This window comes from Adiantum capillus-veneris, chromosome 13 (assembly GCF_014529385.1).
Source record: "Adiantum capillus-veneris isolate H3 chromosome 13, ASM1452938v2, whole genome shotgun sequence".
NCBI classification, from domain to species: Eukaryota; Viridiplantae; Streptophyta; class Polypodiopsida; order Polypodiales; family Pteridaceae; genus Adiantum; species Adiantum capillus-veneris.
The window spans coordinates 155,368,013-155,375,801 of NC_140943.1; positions in this window are offsets into that span (position 1 = coordinate 155,368,013).

Here is a 7,789-nt window from a genome sequence, read left to right on the forward strand (position 1 = left end):
TTCTCCATGCCTTGAGTGCTAAAAATTTCAAGCGATCCATACTTGTGCATAAAAACTGCACCATGCGCAAACAAGATATACTGTTCACATGAGTAAACGATCCACATTATTTTAAAAAAACCATCCATTGTAATAAATACACCACGTAAAATGGCTTACCGTGTAATGTGTGATGTTATTTTGACCCCAAGAAAGGGTGAAGACCTTGGTAAAATCTTCCAAGGCTTCTTGAAATGATTGGCGTTGTTCTTCTATTGTGCTGTTAAGGCCCATAAGCTTGACCATTTTATCAAAATGTGCCCAAACTTGCTTGCGCTTGTTTGCAAGCTCGCCATTTGAATCATTGTTAGTAGTAGCTTTGCATAACTCCTTCCAAGCTCCCAAAGGTTACCTACATGCTGGTTGGAGTTGTTTTGAGCATTATCAACTTGGCTTTCCTTCGGAAACTTTCTTCAAAAAGTGTCTAGCTTTTTGTCCACTCATTGACACTTGTTGAGAAATTTCATGGGCCTCCCCTGTGTTCTTTGTAGCAATGATAGACACATTTCCACCGTGACAGCCAATGGAATTCAAGAGTATCTCCACTCTTTCGATCGGTTCCTGGGACTTTTCCAACGGCTTCATTGTGAAAGCATAGTCAATGTGGAGCTTCAATAGCCTATCAAAAATGCACATGAATGCGTGTAATGTCCAAAAATGTACATTCGATAGAGAAAATGGAAAGATTGGATTCCAAGCATGGTCCTTTTGATCACGGATTGGGGCATTGAGCATGGGACATCTCAGAATAGACGCTTCCCATTATCTACCTTCATCTCTGACATCACGACAATCTAACCCTTGTTCTCCATGTCGTTGCCACGGAAGCATGGAATCGACCTTTGCAATGCTCTTATGTGATTTTTGTCCATTAGGTTTGTACCCTCGAGTGAAAAATGGACAAGGCATGAGAGAAGAAGCCCCTTGTTTGCAGCCAAGCTGTTAGAAGCTGGACATACCCCACGGCAACTAGCTACTCGGAAGATTATTATTTTTGTAATTATTCATTCATTGAGGAAAACCTGATTTTTCACCTTGTAAATATTGGGACTTACAGAAGTTTCCAGATTGTATCCCAGTTTTGATAAGTTAGATTGAGTAGATGGTTGATTTTGGAACTTTAGGGTTTGAGAATTGTAAGGTATATATACCACTTTTTGACCTTAATGAAAGACCCTTTTGTCATTTTTGAAAACAATTTTTGAAGTCTGTGAGTGAGCGTACTGTGTACGAGAGAGAGTGTGAGCTTCATCTTGATGCTACGTGTGCTCCGGTGGTCGGAATCGAGTGCAGAGAAGTGCAACGTGTTGCCCCCGACGAGAGCTACGCACCAATACCTACATTGCGCGCGTACGGTCCGATTTTGCCAGCTCCTTCTACGATCTTCATCTGGTGTTTGGGTGAGCATACGTTGTCCTATTTTGCATTGCAGCATATCCACGCGTTCACATTGAGTAGAACTACACATTAGACACTTTAGATTTCGAAAACGAAGACCTGCAAATCTCGGCCAGACATCCCACGTGATTTTGCACCGGGTGTTTTGGGTTGGGGTTTTGGTTCATAGACCTTCGGGAGAGCAACCTATTGGTATTAGTAGGGTCTCCTTCAAGTTCTATGGTGTTTCAAGATTGTTTGATGGGTATTCGGCTCTAGAAAGCGTTGTAGGAAGTTTCCTCTTATGCACTCTTGAAGGCTGTGACTTAGACAATTGGTAGAGACCTCTGTAGGAATTAGTTAAGAGTAGGTCGAGTGTAGGTTGACACCTTATGCTTGCTTCCACGCGCCCACGGGTCGAGCTTCGTCCTTAGCTGACATTATATGTTAGGTGAGTTCTTGCTGTGCTGACGTTCGTCGCGGCGTATCTGTCCAACATTGGCGCCGTTGCCGGGGATGAAAACCTTAGGTAGGTGACCGAGACTAATCCTTGAGGATTGGGATTTTTGGCTTGCCAAGAGTCTCGTTTTACATTTAGATAGGATCAGAGGGTGGAGGACTCTCTAGGTCTTAGAGGGAGTTTAGGAAGCGTGTGTCTGGCCTAGATCCTTCGACTTAGGTAGACCAAGATAGTTTTAGGTAGTAGTTGAGTTCTTGAGTAGGAGTTGGAGTGGTAGAAACGGTGAGAGGAGAGCTTAAGAGTCCGGAGAGGCCAGAAAAAAACCAAAACACCATTATCACCAGTTCACATGATGAGTAGGAGTAAAGTAAGTAGGACATCATGATTCAGGATCTAGAGCATTTCATGCATGTATACTTGCCTGGTAAAGTCATCACAAGATGCAAAAAGACGCAGAAGTGTGTTTGAAAGCCTAAGTGAAGTCCAAAAGTTACTGTGAGTGTTTCTGATAGATCTACAGAGCATCAGGAGCATTTCTCTCAGGAAAAAAATTAATTTCAAGCCAGGAGACATCCTATGTGTAGGATGTCTACAGGCTAATCTAGGGGGAATTTTGGGATTTTGAGTTGACCAGTGTGTTCAGAAGGTAGGGTTTACCCTAATTTCAATTGGAAAGTGGAAATTTGACCATATCTTGATAGGATAAGGCCAGATAGACTGAAATTGTCGAACATCCTACCCAAATTGTGCCAAAACATTATTTTGAGACCAAAACCATAAGAAGGCTGCATGAGCATGTCTTGCATGATATATTGAGTGACTGAAAGGGGTTTCATCTCATTTGGGTGAGAAAATTGGGTTCAAGGCAGACTTTAGCACTTTTGACTGAAAAAGGCAAGAACAACTAAAATTTGGGACTTTTGAAATCCAAACCAAAATCTAAACATACCACTGGGTTACTGACATCAAGGGGAAACTGTGGGACAAGTCTGGGGTCAAACAGGCCAAAAAGACATCCTACGCATAGGATGTCTTCATTAGGAAAAATATGAACCCTCTAGGGGCCCTTTGGGATTAAGGTTAATTAGAGGTCAGCCAATAGGAAGAGGGTGGTGGACACACTCTATACCCTCAAAAAAGTAGGGGGACAAGGTAGCCTTACACTTCTTAATTGCCTCTTACCTAGTGAGAAGGTAAGGGAGGTGGCTAGGGGAAAGAGGGGGGGCAGGGGGGACCAATTTGACCTCTTTTCCCCCACTTTTTGGCCCGGATTTAAAAATACACAAAAAATTTTAAATTTTAAAAAAATTTCAAATTTCAATTTTTCCCTCCTTAAAAGGTCCCCAAACCTATTTCATGGTCAAAAAAGTATTTTTGACCTTCAAAAGTTAAAAACGTGCACTAAAAAATCCAAAAAATTGATTAAAAAAAAAAACAAATCAAAACATCATTTTCACCCTCCAAAGTCTTTCCAAACCTATTCTATAGCTAAAAAGTGTTTTTCTCTCTCTACAAACCCTTTTCCAAGCTCTCCATTGCTGCAACAACCACATGCACCTCCTATAGTCCATCATTATCTCTCTCACTACAAGAGGTTGTGTGCTCTTGTGACGCATATAGCGACGGAAATACACTGGGTTTTTATAACCCCCGGCGTCACTAAAACCGTCGCTAATAGCGTCGCTATGTGCGTCGCTATGAACGTCGCTATATGCGTCGCTATATAGCGACGCCCATAGCGACGGTCATAGCCACGGTTATAGCGACGTTTACACAGAAGTCTATAGCGACGCTCATAGCGACGCTACAGAGCCATAAATAGCGACGGTTATAGCGACGCCTGAGATAATTTTTTTTTGGTGACAGGGCATTGAATGCCCTGCCACCCATCAACCATATTGTACTTGATTCACTTTTTAAAAAAAGTGCAAGGGTAGATAATAGACCCAAAATAGTCACCCACAAGACGCATTGTTTGCAAAATTGACAAGCGTAAAATTGATAATTGTACACATCATAGGCAAAATGAATTGATTGAAAAATGTAATAATGACAATTGTACAACATCATAGGCATAAAGAATTGATTGGCAAAATGAACTGCGGTGACAAATGTAATAATATACATGGTTCAAAAAGACGTATAAAATCCGTCTCATGATACATAAGCTATGAGAAACCCTAAACTAATGCTATCTAGCTACGGCTAAACTGACGTCGTCTAGTCAGACGTCTCATCGCATCTAAGCGGCGTATCTGTCGGATTCTGCAAAAAAAGACAATAAGACAGCTTTCACTAAGTATAAACATATAACGACATTTATAAAACAATACAAAAAATAGAAAAGAGTAAACCCTAATACTAACCATGCCGCCGCGAGAACTGAGAATGTCCATCAGGGCGTTTAAGCCCTTCCTGCCTGCGTACTCGCGCTCGTACGGTGTGGGATAACGTCCTGTCATCGACCACTGTCAAAACATACAAAGAATTCATTATGTTAGAATTAAAAAACTCATAAACCCTAAACTATCGAACATAAAGAGCAATGCAAAAACACTTACAAAATCGGCCTCAAATGATGCCCATCCACTGCTCCCCAAGTGGTGCGAGCTCCCTGCCTCTACTCGCGCTCTGGCTGCATCCTTTTGTTGCTTCCACTTGTCGGGATTCTCGCGCGCTGCTTTCTTCGCATTCTTCCAATCTTCTTTGGCCAGCCAATCTGGCCTGTTCCACCCATGCTTGATTGCTTTTAGCACTTCGAAACGCTTGTGTTTGCAGTATTCGCGCATTCGAATCTTCATCAGGTCTTCATTGAAGCGCTGATCCCGTGTTGGAACGGGAAACTCATCATGAAGTATGCTGATGACTCTGTTTTTTAAATCACTTGGTACTTCACTCCATTTTTTTAGTATGTAGTGTCTAAACAGCTGAGAGCAAAGACCACGCATGCGCGAGATCACCTTCTTGCCGTCATCATCCATGATGATGCCGCCGCTGAAGTCGACGGAGCAAGGCAAGCCCTCTGGCCGGTGACGCATGAACCTGGGTGTCCCCGCAGGGGTCTCTAGCGGCGTGTCGATGGGGGTATGGACGTCAGGTGTCTCCACCGGCGTCTGGGCCCCGAAGCGAGGAGTGTTGAGTGGGGTGGCTCCTGGCGGAGTAGGTAGAGGTGTGTAGCTGCTAGAAAAGTCAGCCGTGCAAAACCTGGCGTAGATGGCGATGCTGTGGCTGGTGTGGGGGCGGGCAAAGAAGGGGAGGGTAAAGAGCCTCGTCGAACACGAGGCGGTGTGGAGGCATCAGTGGCAGAATCCCCACAACAACCGCCACCGCCACCACTAGAGCGCTGGTGTCTAGACGAGTGTGAAGCTCGTCTCGTCGACGCCGAAGCTTCGGAGTGCACCGAATGCTCCGAAAGAGAGGGAGATGCAGATGGAGTAGGAGCGCGCGATGATGCGCCAGAGCAATGACGCTCCACGTACCACTGTCTCTGCTGCGGTGACAAAGAAGAAAGAAACTCCTCATCATCCATACCTGCATTAAACACACGAATATTTAAACTTAATATTGAATGAATAGAGTAGACAATGACGCAAAGACCATTAAATACAATGACGTAATGACGCATATAAATACAATGACGCAATGAATTGAGTGATAGAAGAGGCAAGTTGAAAACTCAGAATTTTCAATCAAAAGATGTGAGCGCGAGTAGAAAAGAGCGTTATACACCATGGAAGGTACTTAGAGAGCCAGAGCTTTTACAACACGGAGCAAAATTGTTCAAATACAATATTTGTGGCTTTAAGAGATCTCTCTCTCATCCTCGCATAACTCAGCATAACTTCCTATATCTATATAGAGCTCTCCGTTTAAACACATATCCTCTGTTTCATTTTGTAGCTCCTCTGCATGCACCCCATATAGAGTAGTAGCATCTTGATGCTCGTCTGGCACCACCGCAGCGGCTTCTGATTGAGCATCTTCTCTGATCTCCTCCATTGATGCCGTTGTGATTGGCACATGGTAGCCTTCATACGTCCTTGCACTACGAGGGGCTACCTCTATGACGTACCACCAGTTTGATGTAGACTTTGTAGGATGAAATATTACCTGCCAGAGCCACATAACTTACATGAGAGCTTTCAAGCACATAACTTGTAAAAGGGGGATGTTAACTATTTACATACTTACTTGTTTACAATGCTCGGGTAGTACGAAAGTGTCTCTTAGGTCAGTCCATTTCTTAGTAGAATCCACCTCAAGAAAACTAGACTCTCCTCTACGCATAGTAGCGTTGCGACCCTCCATGATTATCTTGAACCATTGCACATCGAACAAGTCGACAAAAAATCCTCTGTAATAGATTCTCAAAATCTCTTGCAGTGTGCCGAAGTAAGTGAGTTCTGCCACCACAGGATCTGCATCAGAGGAACGTCGTCAACTAGACTTTTCAAATTTTGCCATGATTCCACAATCTTGAGTAAAACGCTTTTTGTCAATTTGTTCCACCCTAAAATGTCGACCGTTACACCATGCTGCTGTGTATGACTTATACTACAACGAACAAAGATTATGAGTGGCCGTTCAAACGTTTAGAAATAAATTCACTAGCTAGTCGTACATTGCAAACTTACCTTGGTCGCGCAACCCCTAGAGTACTCCCACTCTTCCTCAGTCACTTCGTCACCGCATTGTTGTGCGCTTTTCAATTGGTTGTGCAACCATCTTAAGCTCATGAAGGTTGGTAGGCTCTCCAGAACCGTCGGATAGTGCATCGGTGGTCGTCTTCCCCGTCTCCACTCGATTCGTGCCCTTTGTCGCTCTTGCTTTGCATCCTCATATTGTGAAATCCACTTTTGCATCACTGGATTGTGAAGCATGCAAAATCGGTTGATTTTAGCCTCTAGATCTTCCGTCATCTTCTTCTCAACACCGAGATTGCACATGACAATCCCATATATGCGCTCATCATCTATGGTTTGCCATAGCGTGTCCCGGGCTTTATCAAATCCGTCTAGCCACTCTCCAATGTACACTAGGGACTCTGATACCAACCAACCTTCTGCCATGCTACCCTCCGGACATGCCTTTTGACGCACATATCCCTTAAGCATTTTCATGAAACGTTCTAAGAAGAACATCCATCTGGAATGAACTGTGCCAGCTATTTCCACCTCATCAACTATGTGAACAAGAAGATGCACCTGAATGGTTAGCATGGTAGTAGGAAAATGTTTCTCAAACATGCACACAAGCTCCGCAGCATTTAGTTTGGCGAATGGTATGGAGTCTACGTTGATCTCCTTTTGTGAGATCCATTGCACCAGCTTTGCAAGTTTGTAGATTGTGTTACGGATGTCGAGAGACAAACATCCCTCAATGGCAACCGGTAAAATAAACTGTAAAGAATGTGCAGCAATGATATTAAAGTTCACATTTTATGCAATGATATTAAAGTCCACTATGAACGTACCTGACACATTTTATGCCAATCGTGTGACTTCAAACCGGTAAGCTTTCCTTCTTTATTAAAACACGTTCGGAGCGAGTGCATTATGCCAGTGGGGGTCCGCAAAGATCGAATGGTCTCTTTTACTGCGCGTTCTTGGGCTCCTGTGAAAATCCATGGTGCTTTAGGGAGTTTTATCGATCCATCAGACGTTGTTTGCGGCCAATATTGCTCCATACGATCCACATTTCTAAGGTCAACTTTGGCTCCCAAAGTATCTTTCTTGCCGGTCAGATGGTCCCATAGTAGATTACCCACATTCTTGAATATGTGCATTGGATCGAGCAAGTGATTGATCATGAGTTGGGGCCAGTATGGTAACTCATACCATAGAGATAGTCTCTTCATCCCTGGAGGCAATCTGTCATCGCACATCTCCTTCTGCTCTAACCATGCTTGTGCAG